This window comes from Thermobia domestica, chromosome 15, assembly GCF_964235325.1.
Source record: "Thermobia domestica chromosome 15, izTheDome1.hap1.1, whole genome shotgun sequence".
Lineage (NCBI taxonomy): Eukaryota > Metazoa > Arthropoda > Insecta > Zygentoma > Lepismatidae > Thermobia > Thermobia domestica.
Window position 1 is genome coordinate 72,464,795 of NC_137468.1, and position 21,039 is coordinate 72,485,833.

At 36.6% G+C, this 21,039-nt stretch overlaps 3 non-coding genes across 3 annotated transcripts; 2 read left to right on the forward strand and 1 right to left on the reverse strand.

Annotated features, from left to right (window-relative positions):
• Positions 1-890: 890 nt before the first annotated feature.
• Positions 891-962, reverse strand: TRNAP-UGG (transfer RNA proline (anticodon UGG)). The gene has a single exon. It is a non-coding gene; the product is annotated as a tRNA-Pro (tRNA).
• Positions 963-5,729: 4,767 nt separating this feature from the next.
• TRNAP-UGG (transfer RNA proline (anticodon UGG)) lies at positions 5,730-5,801 on the forward strand. The gene has a single exon. It is a non-coding gene; the product is annotated as a tRNA-Pro (tRNA).
• Positions 5,802-6,176: 375 nt separating this feature from the next.
• Positions 6,177-6,248, forward strand: TRNAP-UGG (transfer RNA proline (anticodon UGG)). The gene has a single exon. It is a non-coding gene; the product is annotated as a tRNA-Pro (tRNA).
• The last annotated feature ends 14,791 nt before the right edge of the window (positions 6,249-21,039 follow it).

A 21,039-nucleotide genomic window follows, 5' to 3' on the forward strand; every position in this document is an offset into this window, starting at 1 on the left:
GTACGTAATATAGCAAACCATGTATATTAAATACCAGACGTAATATAGCAAACATGTAGATGCTCCCATAGAAAATTTTCTTCAGGCGCCCCTGCTTCTGGTGCTGTTCATTTTGCATATTAAAAAAAAAACAAAAACAAAAACGAATTGATTCAGTGGCGAAGCAATGATAGCCAAGCCTCATTACTTAAAAAGCATTACTTACCCTCCCCCAAGGGCCTCTTCCTTCTTAGTAGTTGCCATATTTTTACACAAACTAAACTATTGAAAAATGTAGTATAGTCGATATATATGTACTTTGTGCTATCAAATATTCAAAACTATATTTAATGAAATAACAACTACAGATAATCCCTAAAGCTATCAACCTTTGAGTTGAAAAAAAAAAAAAAAAAAAAAAAAGCTAACGAGTCTGGAGTTTAATATTTGTTATAAAACTATCTATTTATTCTTTCCTTTCTGTTCAAAAGAATTTCCGCTTTGTTTAAATGAACTAAAGCCATATATTAGTTAGGAAACCTTCAGTCAAGGTTACGGCTGGGCTTCAATCTTGAACCCAGAATCTCCCTAATGGTAAGGCGATGTATCAACTGGAGCCGGCCGTACACATACACTTTATCTATTTATCTATCTATCTAGAAAGACGGATAGTAGGCTCAGTGGGCTCCTCAAAAAACCTAGTTTCGGTATTTTCTTAATTTTGTAATTGTTTCTTACGAGGCTTCAAAAGTAATATACTATAGTAAGTCGGAGAAGCATATTAGAAGACAGAGAAAGAAAACAAACATATATAGGCCTATATATAATAATATACCTATTATATTTAGTCAAATAATGAAAACAAAACAGAACTACTACGTAATTACAAATAGCGAAATATCTATAAAAATGGGCTCGTCCGGGATTTGAACCCGGGACCTCTCGCACCCAAAGCGAGAATCATACCCCTAGACCAACGAGCCAATCTGGTTCTCTAATTCATCGTTCGTGTATTTTATGGTAGAATATATTGCCAGAGGTGGAGAAAGTTCATGTTTGAAATACGGTGTAGGTTAGCGTTACTTTTTTTCTTTTCCAGTATTACTTTCACTACGGTGATGACATCTATGAGCAAGTGTACTAACTAGTTAACTTGCAGAGTAATCAGACCATTAAACTACTTCTCAATCATAGTTATGTATATATATATACCTCTGAAACCATTTTCAAGAGAATACTAGTAAATCTAACAATATAGTTAGCCAATGTTGGCCCTACGTTGTAATTGGGCTCTTTGCCGACCACTTGCCAGTCAACCAACTCAACTGCCAACGTAATTCTTGCGATAGAAGTAAACATTGTGAGCACAAAGTACAAGGTCTACACTAGTGGATAAATTGATGGCAGTTTTGTAATTATAAATGCCTAACTTTGCCGACAATTAGCACACACAGGGTGTTCCAAGTGTGCCGCTAGTAATCAATTGCATTTAGGAACAAGTGGAGTACGCAGAATTTTATCAAAAAGGGGATAATTTCAATCTTACAGGATAAGGATAAGGAATTGTACTTCCAGAATAAGGATGATTTGTATCAGGCGCACACGCAGAATTTTTTTTTGTTTTGAGGGGTCCACAATTTGAGTAGGGTCCAATACTACAAGACACCACATCTGTGTAGTATTGAACTGGTGTAATTGCTAAACACTGCCAACTATATTCTCAGAAAAAATAGTAGAACTAGACAGGCCCGTATCCAGGGGGGTCTAGGCCCCCTAAATTTTTGCTGCCCCCTAAAAGTTTTACAGTAGGCTTGCAAAAGAACTATAATATGGTGAGGAACTATCATATGGTTGGATCGGGCCTCCCTAACTTCAGCCGGGCCCCCTCTACATTTTTGAGTTGGCTAGGGGCCTGGAACTAGACTTTTTACTAGATGAAGAGTCAAGATGGGGGATAAGATTAAATCTTTGTGCTACAACAATAATTTATCTGCTAAACAGGTATAGTTCTATTAAGCAAACGTATAAATATATGTCCAGTTACGAATTTTAGGGGGGTCAGTAGCCGATGGATCCCCATGGCTGTGCGCCACTGGCGTATTTAGGGGGTGACTATCGGGCTCAAGCCCTCCGAAATAAATTTGTTATGTGCACAATTTCATTAAAATTTGTTGACACCCAAAGGAAAAATATAAGTAGTTTATTCATGCGTTGTGCATAGCCCTCCCCCCCGAAACAAAATCCTAAATACGCCACTGACTTGTGCCCTTGACATATGTGTGTGTAATTTCCCCACAATATCTTGCTCAAAAGGGTTTAAAACCTGAAACCCACACGCTACTGGCAGTTATACGTTGTATCAAGTACCGTACATAGAGGAGTTTCTTTATTAGTTTATGACCTTTATGAAAATTGAACGTTAGACGAGTTTCATTCACAATACGTCGGGTTATAAACGTAAAAATCACATTTATCTTCACACTTACTTGTATTCACTTGTTTTGAAGGATTTTATTCCTTCTTTCCCAGCAATTGAATGAGTAATCACTCAATATCACTGTCTAGGTCTATAAAATATTAAATTGACCTTAAAATGTTTAATTGAACATTTCAGTAAAGAAAGAAGGGAAAAAAATCATAATACATTGCATGCAGTCTTAGCAGTATATCTTTTAAAAAATAGAAGGATCATAGCTTGTAAAAAACAGACACACAAGCTGAGTCCATGATTTTTCTTTCGTTAATTCTCTGCCCGAAGGATGGCTCTAGCCCATTTACTTTGGTGTAGCTAGCTGGGGACACTAAGACAGCAAAGCAGGGCTAGTGTGACTATTTTCTTTAGCTTATTTTTTAAAAAAAGGCTGTGAGAAACTGAAACAGTACTGGAGTAGGCGGATAGGCTAATAATGAGGATTAGGAATACACATAAGTATATCGTATAAAGTTGTGTTTAATAACAGTTTCATTATATATACACGCCTGGTCAATCGTATGTCAATTAATATTCATCATTTATTAAATACGTAGCCGGCGATGATTAAATAACACAAGAGTAAATTTAAAAAAAAAGAAAGAAAGAAAGAAAAGAAAAAAAAAACTTGTGGGATGTCCTTTGATTAATTGTTTCTGTCTACGTTTATTTGTTTTCTGTCATTACCTGAGTACTTGGTTTTATGTCCATACTCAGAGCTCAGGGCCATGCTTCGTATTTAAAGTTATGAAAAGAATTTTCAGACATGTAAATGAAATATTTCAGTTTAACGTTCCACGATTATACCCTTTAGGCTAAGGGAGACGATGATTAAACCATCTGAATGATGATGGAAGAATTAGTGGAATGAGAAGGCGGAAGGAAACGGAAACGAATTCCGACAAAACCTGTGGACACAATGTTATCTATCACAAACTTACTTGATCGGGGATCGAACCAGGGACCCCACACACCGAATTTAAGCGCTCTACTACCGAGCCACCGTGTCCTCTTTTCAGACATGAAATATGATACTGTACAGGCCTGCAACCAGAGGGGGGGGGGTGCTAAGAGTCCTGATACCCCCTAAACTTTCGTGGCCCCTACAAACCTTATCACAAATTGCTATTATTAATACAAAAAAAAAATAGTTATTGGTAAGAGAATGTTTAATGACTTGTCTCCCCCTAACATATCTATGCCCCCCCAAACCTCTGTGACTGCTTGCGGGTCTGATACTGTATCAAGGTATATACATATAAGTAAGTGACCTTAATAGAATTTCAAGCATAATATATTTGTGTTCGTATGTGTGTGCGTGTGAATTCAGCTTAGTTTCTTTGTAAATTACAAATTTGAGCGAGATCTTAGATAACGTTTTTTTTTTAGTTTAAGCGTGAGTTCCGCTGAATTTATTTTAAAAATAAACTTATTAAATCTTTTGTGTAGTATCTGTTATGGACGTCGACGTGAAGTCCTAATTAACATTTGATAAAAAATAGTGCTATATGACTGTAGACTCTTCACTATCGCATTTCTCTTATGCATTATGGGATAGACGACAGCTGGTTTAAAAGAAACATCGTTTTTCTTGTCTTCACTAGAACATTTTTCACTGGAGACAAAACTTGACAAAAGACAAAACTTTCAAAAAACCCAGTTATTATTATTATTATTATTATTATTATTATTATTATTATTATTATTATTATTATTATTATTATTATTATTATTATTATTATTATTATTAGTAGTAGTAGTAGTAGTAGTAGTAGTAGTAGTAGTAGTTGTTGTTGTTGTTGTTGTTGTTGTTGTACCTATTAGGTTAGTGCGCATGAAATGTCAACTTTGACGTTTGGTAGGCAAACTCACCTCAGCAACACAACACAGCGATGGACTAAGGTCACAACTCTGTACACGTCAACCAAACGTGCTGGACTCACACAGACAGTCACAAGATAGTACATTGTTCAACAGAGTCGTGTGAAAGTACACTGGATTTTTCCTTTCTTTCTTTTTTATTCCTGTACGAATTCAGACTGGGACATTCTACACAGCAAGCTACCAAAAAAAAAAAAAAAAAAAAAACATTAGCAATAAATTTGAATTGGGAATAGCGAATGAATACACCAATATCCGTTGCTTATCAAATTTCGTTGTGATGACACAGCATTGCAAAATGAGTCCCGTGGGCACCAACCAGTATGTTGGAAAGAGTTCTCACACAAATACCGTCGAAGTGGACATTCAGAAAAATATTCATGCCATTGCAGAGACGTTACGCATACATTATACCACAGTCGTTCCGCGGCTCCGTGCAAATGGTAGGTGAAGAAGCGTAACTGAATGGGAGTAATATGAATGGATACCGGCTAACAAGAACAGCCATCTGGAGGCGTGTAGTTCTCTGAGCGTAAGGAATACCCGGAAAGGTTTCCTACATTGGATTCTCACTTCAGATCAGGCCCGTATCCAGGGGGTCTAAGGGGGCCGGGCCCCCCTAAATTTTTGCTGCCCCCTAACATTTTCACAGTAGGATTGCAAATGAACGATAATATGGTTGGTTCGGACCCCTCTAACTTCAGCCGCCACCCCCTACATTTTTGGGCTGGCTACCGGCCTGCATCAGATGAAAAATAAAACTACTACGGTATGACAATTATAAATGGCCAGGAAATGATTAAATTGTGATTAACGCTAGGACGATTTTCTAAATCATTTGTCCACTCACAGAAAGTGCTCTTGCTGGAATGGTGGTCTTTGATCTAACATGTCTTTCTTAGGCGAGGTGAAACCAATAAATGCAGATTGTTACAGTGCTCAACTCCATGAAATGCACGGCAAACTTGTCCACAAGCATTCCGTAATTGTCAAGAGACACATAGTGCCATTATGTTCGCCCACACATCGCTCAAAGGACGGTGAAGGTTCCTATGAGTTGCAGTATGAAACCCTTCCTCAGCCACCATATTCCTCCGGTATCTCTACCGCTGACTACTACCACCTTTCCGGGATCTCGATCACTTGTTAGGAAGAAAAAACCTTTCCTGATAATCCAACAGTGCAACCAGTGTTGAGGATTGTTTTGCATCGCAGATTGCAGAGTAAAAGCAAAACATCCTAAATTACTTGAATACTTTAAAAACCAAATAAATGTCTGCATAAATATTACTGCAACGAAATTAGAATAAGAAAATTTGGAGGTGGAATAGAACTTTCTCCATTTGTGGCAATATATTCTACCAAGAAAGAAACGAATGATGAGCTAGAAAGACAGGTTGGCTCGTTGGTCTAGGGGTATGATTCTCGCTTTGGGTGCGAGAGGTCCCGGGTTCAAATCCCGGACGAGCCCATTTCTTTTATTAAGATATTTCACTATTTGTAATTAAGATCTTATATCTAAACATGAACAGTCTTATGCAGAGTCGTAATGACGCATGATTAGTGCCATACTAGCAATTTTGATTAACATATTTTCTGCAGTAGTCAGATCTTTAGTATGATGCTAATCACACGTCAAAACGACTCCGCATAAGGCAGGAAGAGTCTTTCTCTAAAAAGGAGCAAAATGTTACCAGATATTTCCAAACCTGTCTATTGAAAACCATTATAATCGACAAGGATATTAGAATAAGAAAAAAAAATGTATGTGAAACAGAACTTTCTCCACCTTTGGCAATATATTTGTGCGAATAAAGAAACGAACAATAGGCTAGGAAGATAGATCGGCTCGTTGGTCTAGGGGTATGATTCTCGCTTTGGGTGCGAGAGGTCCCGGGTTCAAATCGCGGACGAGCCCGTATTTTATTAAGATACTTCACTATTTGTAATTGTTACATTCATATATCCAAATATGCAGAGTTTGTCTGAAAATTGTTTTCAAAATAGAGAGGCTTGGAAATATCTAATAACTTTAAGCTCCTTAAACAAGTAAACAATGTTTGAACTATTTTAGCAATACTAGTTGGGTAAAGATATGTAACTAAGTTGAATGAAAAGGAATATGTCCATATAAATTGGAATCTCTAGGATAAAGGGGGTGCTTCACTATACCAATTGCTGCTTTATACCATGTTAATAAACATACACATTTAGAAACAAAAACCAGTATCATATGTGTACCACGTAAAGAAGTTTGGTTTATATGGCGTGATATTTCCTCAATTTATATTGAAACCGGAAGTGATAGAGAGATTTCTATCACTTCCGGTTTTAGTAGAGAGACTTGAGTGGGGATGGAAGACATTCTTGGGACGCATAATTGATCGAAGAAAACCGTTGCATGCTGTCTATCGCCATTTTTACTCTATAATGATCAAAGTTAAAACCGGAAGTGATTGATTTTTTCCATTTCTGGTTTGAATAGATGGGTAAGAGAGAAGATGATACTTATTCTTAGAACGTTAAATAGATAAAAATCGCTATCTATTACCGTTTTTGCTAGTAAGCAAGACTAAACCGGAAGTTGGTTATTTCTACTACTTCCGGTTTAATTATCAGCTCTATTCATAACTTTTAACCCTCTACATCCTGATCAAAGTGGATGGTGATTATCCGACAGTTTTTGAGGTTTTTTTGTGTCCCGGACGGACGGACACACGGACAGAAATGGCAAATATAGTCTACAAAGGAATTTCGGTAAACTGAACTCCTTAACAAACAGTACCATTTTCAGATGCATGTAAAATATATTTTTAAAAAAATGTATCAAAATTAGAGGCATGATTTGTATTTAATCAAATGCAGGATAAGCTTGTCTATACAAATCTCGTGTTTCCCTCTCCCTCTATTCATCTACTACTAAATTATTAACTGTTGTCCATGTACTGCCATTCATAGATAGAGCTAATCTCAATTGTATTAAAAGCATGAGAGTCATTGTGGACAGCATGATTCAAGGTCTTGTTAAAGTATATTTTCGGTCTTTTCACAAATGAATTTTAATCATTTGAATGCTTGTTTGTTCTGCGCTCCAAGGACATTATTTACGTTGAATGGACAATAGAGAGATATCGGAGGAACAACTTCAAACAGGATAAGTGCACTCACTCTGTACTTAGTTATGTCAATAAAGGCTTACAATGTTCAGTTTCATATGAAGCATGATTATTTGTTTCTATTTGTCCCAGTGGCGATTTTGAGGGAAGTCACATCGCTGGAAATTGACATTTTGTTGAGCTGAGATGATTTTAACGTCCCTTTCAGCAGTGAGGCTATATGAGAGAAGATCTACTGATTAATGTGTAATCCAAACCACAGGAGTTCCATCCGGGTATCGAACCCGGAACTTCCACGCTAAAGGCGTACGCTGACCGTTTAGCCATGAAGGAGCTCAATTGAAATTTTGTTGCTAAGGCTGGGAGAGGATAATTTGTCTACTGTATTAATTCTTGTGCAGAAGAATGGGTACGTTTAGTGAGTTTTGTTCCCTTGGTTTATGACGACAGAAATTTTATTTTTACCGATTTATTTTACTTGAGAGGCCAATGCTTTGTTCTCTATTATGCTCGTGTAATCATGATTCTTTCTTTTTTGAATGCACTGGTGTCTTGCTGAAATATCAGAAGTAATTGACAGTCACCAAAACAAGTGACAGATTAGATTATTCCTATCAGTTGGCAATCGATGACTAAGAAAGGCGGGAATTAAAAAAAATACGAAAAATATCGAAATCGCAAGATTTGAAGTTTCAAACAGTTTCTGGCAGGATAGAGGATGTAAAACTATCAGGATGAACGAAGAAGTTTGTGAGCCCTAGACATTCCTCATGGGAGGTTTGCGTTACATGAGCTGACGATGCGCAGTTCTATCGGATAATGAATAAATTAACATCTTTCGCATACGGATCTTATATTGGAATTTCCAAAATTGTTTACACTCATTTCTGGGTATTCATAAGCTACCTTGAAAAAAAAAAGCCAGAATTTAATACTATTTTCTTATTTATCCATCCAGTTCGAAGAGACTCGGTCTGGAAAAACAAGAAAGTAACAAGAATTTTAGGAATGATCATAAAAAGGATGGCCAATAATTAGTTTTTGGACCAGGGTCCACAAAATTTTTGAACGGCCCTTAAATCGAGTTTTCGTATTTTCTACGAAATAAGCACATCGTACTGAGCTTAGTGATAGTTTGGATTTGACTACACTATATGTAGTTCACCATATATAAAGCCTACCAGCAAGGGCGCCCATCAGTGGTGGGCAAGGTGGAGCGCTCGCCCCCCTAGAGGAAATTGTACTTCGGAATATCGAAAACCCAATTGAATTTTTACATTAGTTACAGCAAAATTTGAACCTATATTTGAAAAGTCTCGTATACTTGCCCCCGCTTGGAAACCACAATATGGGCGCCCTTGCCTGCCAGGAAATTTTTGATTGAAATATGTTGGATCTTTTGATCTAAAAATATTTCAGTACCACACTCTTTACGATTATTTTTTATGCATTAAGTAAAGTAGAATTGTCTTCAAATTGAAAATAGGCTTTATTGTAAAAGTCATTAAGTTTATCTTATGAATACATAACGTAATAAATTTTATAACTAAAAAGTAAAGTACCCAGAAGTCTCAGGAGTAAAAGCCCCTACTCTCCCACCTTGCAAACGCCTATTTGTAAGTTTATTTCACATCTTCATTTAGTAGAGACTTTAATTAACGTTAAACCTACAATGCATGATTTTTTTATTTTCTATGAAAAAAATAGTTTTGTAAGAGAAAACAAATGAGTAATCTGTACGCTTAACAGTGCCAACTATGCGGAAATTGCGGAATTACAATTATCTTCGAATATTCTCAATCTGGTTCAACATGCATTAGCAACTACACGCCGTTACGTAGCAAAGAAAATAGTATTTACTAGTATGACCCATATCTGTCCCACTATGCATTGTAGGGTTAATATCTATGAGATGCTTCACGTTTGAATTAATTTTTACTACATTGTGGTGTTTAAAATCATTCAAATAACACTGCACGTAACAATTAACATCATAAAATAATTTGTAACTAGACATTCATTCAAATGTTACCGAGATATTAATACAAAAGCCACTGAAAGTGCAAACAATGTTTCTTATTCCAGAGGGACGTCACATTCATCGTAAACAGAATTTAAAAAAAAATGAACAGAGAAATAATAGCATTTATGAAGCAGTTGGCTGAGTCGAATTTTCAGTTGATTTAGACCAGTAACAATTTATCTACATCTAGCGACACTATTTTTTCCTTTTGATGATATGCGTTTATCAACACCTGCTTCCAGCATTGAGGCTATGGGGAACATAAACCATTATTTTTGCCTAAGATGGCATACAACTACATTCGATTGGGGGATTGAACATATTAACTGTGTGCACAGTAAAGCAGTACTTATTGTCAAAAAAAACTAGGCTAAAACCTTGCTTACATTCACTCCCATACGAATGTAGGAATGTATCGCCCTTCTTTGTTACAGGGGTAAATGCAAACAACCATTACCAAATATGAATATCCCGTTACGGTTTCATTTAGATTTTAATACACTGTAAGTGCTTATTGACAGTTACAATCATATCATACATCTACAGAAGCATTTATGAGTGTTACCCCACTGTATGTGTACAGAAGCGATCTAATAAGGAAAAGTGAGCATAATTACATCATGTAGGTTGTGACATTAATTGACATTTCTATCTACATAGCTGATTCCAGGAACGAGTAATTGCAGTGGGTTGAAAGGGAACTAAAGAGATTTTATCTTTGACAGAAATTGAAACTTTTCATTTAATTTTTTTTAGTGGCTACTGTAGGGCTCCATGTTAGTTCAATTTATTTGCTGTAACGAAGTCAATAATCATTCCAATGAAATTGAAATTGTAGAACTAAGTTCATGAACACAAATTACATTATTTAATTAATTAATTTATTAAAGGTACAAGTATCTCGGGTTGCTATAAAGCTAAAACTGTTTTATACAGGGTGAATCAAAAAGGACATTAAAACTTTGAAAGTATATATTCACAGGGGCGGATCCAGGACTTTCTTGGGGAGGGGGTGGTGGGTTGTAATATTGCTACTTAGAGCTACTTATAAGAGCTTCAAACTCTGGGATGGTTTTTATTTATACAGAGTTTGTTCGGAAAGTAATAGGACTGAGTCGATTTAAAAAAAATATTGAGCCAATCGTTACACTTCTTTAAAAACTTTCAAAATAGGCTCCTTCTGCGTCGATGCAGCGCTGCCAGCGCGATTTCCAAGCATTGAAGGCGTCACGGAAGTCATTCTCCGGAATAGCCTTGAGAGCCGCAGTGAAAGCTGCTTGGATCCCCTCTGTCGTCTCAAAATGCTTGCCTTTCATCGGGCGTTTCAGGCGAGGAAACAAAAAGAAGTCCGGGGGGGGGTACATCTGGGCTGTAGGGCGGCTGCGGTAGCGTTGGGATGCCGGCCTTGGTCAGGTAGCTGTTCACAAGAAAGGCGGCGTGAGCCGGGGCGTTGTCGTGGTGCAGCTTCCAGTCGGCTCCGATGTCTGGTCGGACCCGATTGACCCTTCGTTTGAGTCTCTTGAGCACTTCCACGTAAAACTTGGCGTTGACGGTTTGTTCAGGAGGAACAAATTCATGGTGGACGATGCCTTTGATGTCAAAAAAGACAATGAGCATCGTTTTCACTTTGGATTTGCTCATTCTTCCCTTTTTTGGGCGAGGAGACGCCCGGTGTGCCACTCGGAAGATTGCCTCTTTGTCTCGGAATCATACTCAAAGATGCATGATTCGTCACCTGTGATTACATTATTCAAAAATTGGGGGTCACTTTCACACATGTTCAAATTTTCTTGGCACAATTCCATTCGCCGCAATTTCTGGTCGTCAGTGAGCACTTTTGGGACAATCTTCGCGCACACCTTGCGCATTTTCAAATGGTCCGTCACAATTTCATGAACCACAGTTTTTGGTAAATTTAACATCTGGGCAATTAAACGAATACTTAGTCGACGGTCTGAGTTCAAAACTTCGCGCACACGAGTCACATTGTCGGTGTTTGTCGAAGTCGAAGGTCTTCCAGCACGGTCTTCATCGGCGACCTCTTCCCGGCCCTTGTGCCACCGAAACACACCACTTCTTGCTAAAGCATCATCTGGGTAAGCCTGCTTGATCATATGAAACGTCTCTGTCGCAGATTTACCGAGTTTAACACAGAATTTAATCGCGTACCTCTGCTCTAACGAACGCTGCATTTTCGGCTTGCACCACGCACAGAAACACGTCGCGCGAAAAAGCCTGTCCTGACTCTCCGTGTGCTCGGAGACAACTGACCAGCCTCTCGTTCGTTAGCTAGGAACGCCCTCTACCAGATCCAGTCGGTGCGCGCACGCTCCGAAGTACAGTCATGGCGGAATAAAATCATCCTATTACTTCCCGGACAAACCCTGTATATAAAATAAGAAAGTCTTCTCTTCTGGGGAGCGATCGCCTCCCTGGATCCGCCCCTGTATAGACATTTATTGAGATTACTTACAGGAACGAGAGAGGTGTCCATTTGTACCAAAACACTTCAACATTAAAGTCTCATTTTGGTTCGATGTTGACTGTCGTTTGTGATGCGACAAACATCTCACCGGAATTCAATTTCTCCCCACGCTTGTTCCATCTTATTATCGGGCGTAAGTTCTGCAACGGCAGCGTAGATGGTATTTCTCAGGTCTGCAAGGTTGTCTGGTAGGAGTGGAACATACACTCGATCATTAACAAAACCCCACAGGAAGAAATCCATAGGCGGCAAGTCTGGGGAGCGAGGTTACCATGCAATTCGACCTGGGAAGCGAATATCAAGGGAATCATGAAGTACGTATGAGTGATCAGAAAATGAGGTTACAAAGTCTGTAGTGAAACGTGTATATGTTATTTCATACAACCAATGCAGCCAATAGATAGATTACTTTTCGATATAGTCTTCATATCGGTTGAGAGGCACTTCTTGCATCATGGAATGAGTTTGAAGATTCTCTCCTGGTAAATATCTTGTCCTTGCGTGTTCAGCCACGTTGTCACGAAGTGTTTCACCTCCTCGTCTGAAGCGAAGCGAAGCAACGGCCTCCTAGGTGCACCTTCAAGCGCGGGAACAAATGCAAGTCGCTTGGAGTAAGGTCCGGTCTGTAGGAAAGGTGGTCGATGATGTCGCAGAGAAACTGCTTCAACCAGTGATGCTAGGTCCTTAAGTTAAAATTTCCCTCAGAAATGGTCAAAAATTTCCTTTTTAAGATAAAATTTCCCTAATTTTAGTTTACTATATATATATATCATTGCTTAAAGATAACATTATTGCGTATCTATGGATTATGTCGTGTCTCCACAACATACATTTCTGCTTTTGATCTTCTGTTATTACTTCAATGTTATCTTGAATAATAACATCCTCAAGCCAGGCCGCGGAAGGCTTTTGAAAAAAAAAAAAAGTTTGTCACTTTGTGGGATTCTGGAAAGAATGCCACCGTCTTTAGTCGTACAGCCTCAGAGCTTAGTAACATAATATTTCTTGAAAAGCTAAATTTCCCTACATTTTATCGTAAAATCTTCCCTTTTCCCTCCTTAAAATGTTCTTTGCTAAATGTCCCTATGCCGCAGGAAATTTCCCTGAAACTAGCATTACTGGCTTCAACGCGCTCCTCGTCGGTGATGTTTTCTTTACCAGCTGCAAACTTTCAACACCATTCTGAGACATGCTAACGAGACATTGCAATCTTTCCGCAAACCTCTACCAGTGAATTTCAGCCACGGTTACATGTTTCGCCCACAGATACCAAATACCTGAGTGTACTTCTTCATGAGACCAGTTTTCCAAGCGATTTATTTATTTATTTTTTACGTCCCGTTCAGCAGCGAGGCTATATGAGACGTGGACCTACTGATTAACGTGGAATCCGAACCACATGAGCTCCCGCCGGGAATCGAACCCGGGTCTCCCGCGCCAAAGGCGCGCATACTAACCGCTTAGCCACGAATGAGCTCTAGTTTTCCAAGCGAGTCGCCATTTATGTTTCTGAAATTCTGCACAGTTGCCAACTCCGTGTATCAAAATTATCGCACATTTCTCATTTCTCTCTAACAGACGAATATCGGCCTTGTAACCTTAGTTTCTGATCCTCCCTTTATCCAGGGTTTACGAAGGGGGGCCGCCAGGTAAATAAGGTTGGGAACCACTAATATAGATGAACAATACATAACATAAAATTGTTGTATATACTCAATAGCACTAGTTAAAACACTATGTAATGTGTCCACACATGTATAAGGGTCATTAATTTTTGAAGTACCAGTTATATTTTCACAAAAAAAGAAGTGCGGAACTTGAATACACTTTGTTGCTACCAATATTGTATCCATTTATTGCTCATTGAAAAGTTTCCTTCTCCACTTGAAAAACAAAGAAAAAAGTTTTGTAGTTGGTCAATAAATACAACAGAGTTTATTATTGTTGTTAAACTTTCTCCTCTGTAAATAAAATAAAACAACAACAAAAATATATATATTAACTCTATGAACAAACAAACAAAAAGCTGAGATGAATTCCACACAGAAAGTAGTCTTTTTTCTATCAGTAAACAAATAATACTTAAAGGTCAAAAGAAAACAAAAAACAAATATAATATGATACAAAAAAGGAAATATATATATATATATATATATATATATATATATATATATATATATATATATATATATATATATATATAAAAGAAAATAATAATAGAACACAAAAGAAAACTATTTGAGTCGTACTGTTTCATCTGTTTCATTAAAACCAATTGAAATGGTGAATGACATTTACGAGCTCTTCTGTCAGTAATGAGAACTCCATTCGCCGGAAATTTGTTTCTCTTCCCGTTTTCTATTTTCATGCCTACATTAATTTCCTGAAAAGAGCAACTCCAACCCCCCCCCCCCCTTTGTCTTTTAAATAACCAGAAAGGTACAGAGAGCCAATTTAACTCGATATACATTTATAGTCAAGAATTGATAATAATAATAATAATAACCTAAACAATACGATGCTGTACGATTACCGTGAAGCTAATACTGAAGTTCACTCTCGTGTGACACTTTTTATTACTACCTTTGCAAGACGACAACAAATAGAGCTCGAAATTCTTATTAACAATTGAACTTTAATGTTTATTTAACTACAATACACCGTGTCCATAAAAACACTCCCTGATTTGAACTGATCGTACAATGAAAATATTTTGCAATATATTTGAAAGGTGTCAGAAGGTATAGCAACTCAAAATATTTTTGTTTCTTCCTTACAGGTCGTAACATTTACCCATTTTTCCACTAGAGGGCAGTAAACTTCAAGATGGCGCTCTCCAAACAGCAACGCAGCTGATGTGTGTTAGAATTTCACACAACGAAGAGTGTTGTGTCTGTTCAACGTGCGTTCAGGCACAAATTTGATGTCAAACCACCTTCTAACAAGATATAGTATACGTACTTCCTGCATCCAGTGGTCGAAGTGAGACGGTATGCGGTGGTATGCCATACCGCTTCTGGTTTTCAGTGATAAACACACTATTTAAATAGCCAGTATGTTGAGTCAAAATCATACTAAAATACACCTCCTCTGCTTTCTTTCCACTTCGAACACTGACTGCATCCATGAAAATTCTGCAGGACAGAATCTCACAGAATCTAGGATTACGCCAGATATGCTTTCCAGAGTATGGAATGAGCTCGATTATCACCTAGATGTTTGCCGTGTGACAGGTGGGGCACACATTGAGTGCCTGTAATGAACATATATCACATAAAACTTTATCAGTTGTTTCACGTCTACCCCAAAAATAAATACAATATTTCCCAAGGTTTTCATTTTATAACCAATTAAAATTGAGGAGTGTTTTTGTGAACACACTGTACAGTGTGTTTGAAAAAGAACTCCCTAGTTTTAATGTGTCCTAGAATCTGTACAAAGTGACATACACTATTCTAGTTTGTGGTGTTTGATTCATCAACTCTCCAAGTTTGGCTTCCCTGCAGTTGGCAGGTCTGCTTGACCTTGAAACGGCATCAGTGCTGTTTTTCCCTCTGTTCAGTGATGCCAATTTAGCTTTTTTTTTTTTTTTTTTTGGCTAAATCTAGCCTATTTGGAGAGGCATTTAGCCATACAAATATACGAAATGCTTATAGCCTTAAATATAGCTTATTTTATGAAACACTTTTGCCATTTGTGTATTTTTTTTATTTAGCCGTTAAATTAATTCTAAAATGATTTTTCTTTGAAAATAAAGTGTATTTTTTAAAAGAATAGCCTATTTATTATTATATATTGTCATATTAATTGATTTCTCTAGGCAGTACGCAAGAAACACTTGTTTTTCATTCTTCTTTTCTGTCCCCGCCCACAGATTTACGAGATTGTTTTTGTTTATTAAAGGAAACAAATATGATTATTAGCCTGAAAACTCTCAATGTAACCATGATGATTCATGAGCTGAGAATTCGAACAATGGCAGTGTACACAAACACAACTAATCCACAATCTAATGATGGTGCATCCAGTTCCAGTGCCACGGCTAGCTGCGACGTCATCGATGATGACTTATTTCAATTCAACTGATAATATGGTTGTAGTTTTCGCAAATCAGATGAGTTATTGATGAATTTTATTGTAATTTAAAGTCATGTATGTTACTTGTTAGTCTTCAGCGAATAAAATCCAACATATCAAATTTTGCTATAACTCACTTATAATTCTAGACATAAAAAAGGGATTTAAAATCTACAATGTAGGTTATATAGGTTGGCAGTTCAAAATCTAGCCATTTTTGGCTTAAAAAAGCTTATTTCTGAAGGTTATCTAGCCTATTTTCTTCACAGGTTGTTGGCAACACTGCCTCTGTTTCCTCAGTTCAGTCCAGGCAGTGATGCAGTGCAGAGCAACTCAGCAACAATGTGTACTCCGCAACAGAAAGCACAGTGTGTTATTTGGCTTGTGAAAACTGAGTCAGTTATAACAGTGCAACGTAATTTTAGACGTCAGTATGGTGGTGAACCACCTACAGCAAAAACTATCCGTCATTGGCTAAAGTCTTTCAAGGAAAGAAGTTTTTCAAGTGGAATATCGTCTCGACGTGTTCAGGACCACAAATAGATCCCACGTTGAAATCTACCAACATTAAACAAAACTTGAAGGAATTCTCTTTCATGATATGTACTCATTGATGTAAGTTTTCATTCATTTCCCAATTAAATTTATACTTAAAACTAGGGAGTTCTTTTCCAAACACCCTGTATTATCTAAACCAACCAATAGACTACGGTGAGATAAAAAAAAATAATAAAAATTGAGGGAATACGTTCTCGTACGTAGTTTTTCAATAAAATCGAGGGAAACGAATATTTTTATGTCTAAAAAGTATGCAATTCGTTGCCAATAAATTAATAGTCTCTTATCTGTTGAAATTGTTTATTCTTTATGTACTTTATATATATATGTAAATACATTTTTCGATGAGCGGATTGCGTCTATTGTCGTCTGTATTCTCCTAAGGGTGACACACATAGTCATAATAGGTTGATTTGATTTGGGTTTAGCGGCCCTTTTAGCAGCGAGGCTATGAGCTCCCTTCGGGGCTCCTGACAACGCCATCCGTACAGCTTGTAATGTAATTCAATATAACCTAGAGTTTGACTCATTTATATTGAGCCAAATTTGAATATGCCAGATGTTCCTAGATTCTGTTTTTAGAACTAGAAAATGGTTATTGATAGAGCAACCCACATTATGCTTTATTTTTTTGTTTAATTATGCTTTATTTTTTCCAAATTATGCTTTATTGTTAATTTCAATTATTGTTTTACATTAATCGTGTATAACGTATAATATTTACTATACATTAAATATTCTAAATATCTTGATCTCTTTATTAATATTTTATGCAACCAGTTTTTTTCATATTTAATTAAATTTCTGCTTTATGCACTGTAAAGAGATATACTTTACTCGAGTCAGTTTTCTCTATCACTTGTGTGCGCCAGGGTTGAAAAAAAAACGTTTTTTTAAAAAAAGAAACGTTTTTTATGTTTAAAACATGTTTTTTTTTGTTTAAAACCTTTTAAACGTTTAAAACAAAGTACTTTGTTTTAAACAAAAAAAAAAAAAAAAACATGTTTAAAATGTTTATTTTGTTTAAAGCAATAATCTAAATACGCATATAGGCCTATATTACATTTTTACACTCTTAAGTATTGCTTGCCATCTATATTCAACCACTAGATCAAATTTCGGGAACTTCCCTAATTTCGATCCGCCCAAATGTTCAATTCCGGAGAAAGAAATCGGGCTTTTCCCGATCTCCGTTCACGGAATATGTAGTTTAGTTTCTTTGTGTTACCTTCTACTGGTCGTCTGCATTCTTCATCTTTAAACGCCCATTAACGCAACTGCTGTGTTAGGGCTTTAAACCTCAATGGCTCAGTCTTAAACCTCAAATTAAGGCTGGAAGATGGTTTTGGTACCAATTTATTCCTGAAAGATGCAGCTTTGCTGATGTGCATTTTATGTATATGGGAGGAGGGTAAATATCGTGTTTTTTGTTTTTTTTTTCAACAGTTTTTTGGGGGCCATTCCCTCTCTTGGGGGATAGATTCATAAAAATTGTTACGTGAAGCAATGAAGTAGGCCACTACATGGTAATATCGTGTATTTGCACTTCTTGCTTATATGGGGGAGAAGGGAGGGGGAAAAGTTAGCCATTTTTTGGAGTTTAAGTTTTTTGACGTAAATTACATTTATTTTTACAACAAACATCAATAGCTCAGCCTCTAATTAAGCTAGAAAGATGAATTGGTACCAAAGTATTTTTGAGGGATGAAGCTTTCCGTCAGTTGCATTTTATGTATATAGGGGGTACGTACGTACGGCCGAGAAAGGGAGGATGAAGTTCGTTTTTTAATTTTTCATCAATTTTTTTTCATCAGGTTTTGGCGGGTATTCCTCCCCCCTTTGTGATACATCCATAAAAATTGGTATGTGAAGCAATGAGGTAGTTCCCTACATGATAGTAACCTGTATGTGTACTTGTTGTTTATAGAGGAAGAGGGGGTCAAATTTGATTAATTTACATTTATTTTCGGGGCGGTCCCATATAACACAAGATATATTTCACTGAAGTGGTCTAGAAGCATAATTCTTGTTCGTATACATGATGTGTGCAGCAAAACTGATTTGCACATGGACGTGGTACTAGTGGGGGAGGGGAGAGAATGTCTAATTCAATGAATGTTTTCTGCGCATATATTTATTTTTTTTTTGAAAATATTTCCTACATAAAACGAATTCATTACGCAATGGCAGCAATGGCTACCATTTCTTACATTATTATCACAAGTATGTGGCCTACACATTCATCATTTTGTCAGCGTAGGGTGGCTGCAAGGGTTGCCAGGGCCCCGCAAAGTCTATATTTTCATATTTTTAATGATTTTTTATGTCTCTTCTTTTTCTACGAATACGGCGGGAATTTCACGAATGTTACCTCATTGGAATTTGTGGTCTATAAGTTTTCCAATTGTGTATAACTCATGACTCTGTGATAATTAGAGTCACCAGAGCCCTGAACGTGAGAGTCTACCATTTTGTTAAAATCACTGGCGGGCGTCTAGAGTTAATTGTGTTGTTATGCCGTAGACATTAATCATTATTAGCTACCCATGTTGCAGATAGAGATGTATCTTGGAAACTGTTTAGTTAAAATATGTCTTTGCTCCTTGTAGGCTTGTTACTGCTCTTTTCTATGAGTTGTATTGTATTTGTCAGAGCATTTCTTCTAGCTTATGATGTGAGAACTCTTCATTATTATGGAAATAGTGATTATATTATGATTAATATGGAAATAGTGATTATTATGGAAATTATAGTGATCAAAAAATACCCAAGTTTTGAATTTGTGAATTTGGATCTTAGAATAGTGTATAGTGTGTTTAACCTCCGTTATTCTTGGAAATTAAGAAATGTTGAAATACTTCATTTGAATTTCTGTTGGTTTAGTTATACGCACATTGATGTGCAGAATTTCGTTCAGTAATTGCTGTTATAATAAGAATATAACTCTGCTTGTAATTTACTCCATGCACAAATCCTGCGGAGGATGGGTTGTTTGTTAGAAAATTAAATTAACTTACTCAATCTGATATTTTAGTTGTTTTAAACATGTTCAACCACCATCGATAAAAAACACGTTTAAAACATTTTGTTTAAAACGTTTAAAACACTGAATAAAACAACAGCCCCCGTTTTAAACATGTTTTAAACAATTGTTTTAAACATTTTGTTTTAAACATATCAACCCTGGTGTGCGCCTTAGAGGTGCATATATATATACAGAAAGGGAAAGTAAAAGATGCCACCAAAAAGTACAGAAAGTGCTCAAGTTCAAAATATACACATAACAATATAGTGTGGGGTTCTTGTGTACTATTCATTGTTGGCAGAAAGTTTTCTTCTTCTTTTTCCTTTTTTCTCCACATAAAGATTACACCGATAAGTTTACAGAAATAAAATAAGCTTTTCATTGTTGCATTGTTATGTTCTCAATGATATTCCATTGTGAATATTGGTTTACAAAAATACTAATACAGGATGTTAAACTTGCAGTTAAACAGAATTTTCCATGAATTGTGCTATATATTATAAATTATACTTTATGCTTTATTTTCTAAAATTATGCTTTATTATGCTTTTAAAATTAGTTTCTTCTGGACCCTTACTACCTTTCTTCTGGACAACAGTAGCATAGCACGGGACATGAAGCCCCATTATTTGTAGCATATTATCATGGATGGTCTTTGCAAACTTTCTCTGGAGGAAGAGCAACTTGACTACTCTGGTTTCTACTTCATAGAATTCCGCTTTGGACCTGATATCTTCACTCCACACCTGCAACAAAAATAGGTTTATTAGCAGTAGTGCTTTGATTTTGGGTCACAAACATACAGAAACATATAGTTTTCAAATAATAATAATAATAATAATAATAATAATAATAATAATAATAATAATAATAGGGGTCTAATAATAATAATAATAATAATAATAATAATAATAATAATAATAATAATAATAAAATATTTATTGAAATCAAACAATGGGAAAGGGCAAAGCTAGAGACTCCCCAGCACCCCCTTGTATTTAGCTATAATTCCAAATTAGCCAGGCTACTGTTAAGAGCTGGGTTGTCAAGTTTAGAACAGGACATTTTGGCACTGCAGATGAACCCCGCCCAGAGAGACCCTCCATAGTGATTGTGCCCGAAACAATAAAACAAAGTACATGGATTGATTCTCTCAGAGCGACGCATTTGTGCTAAAAAGATAGCAAGATCTAGGCATCTTCCGTGAACGCATTAATGTCATTGTTCTTGACAATCTTGACATAAGAAACTTTCCGCCAATAAGTGCCCAAATGTTTATATGCAGACCACGACTGCTTGCTGCCAGAGGGGCTTCGAACATGATACCACTAACGTTGTTGCACGTTTGGTCTCGGAGGCTAAAACATTGATCTATTTGTATGATTTAGAAACAAAAGAACAATCAAATGAATGGCGTCACATGTC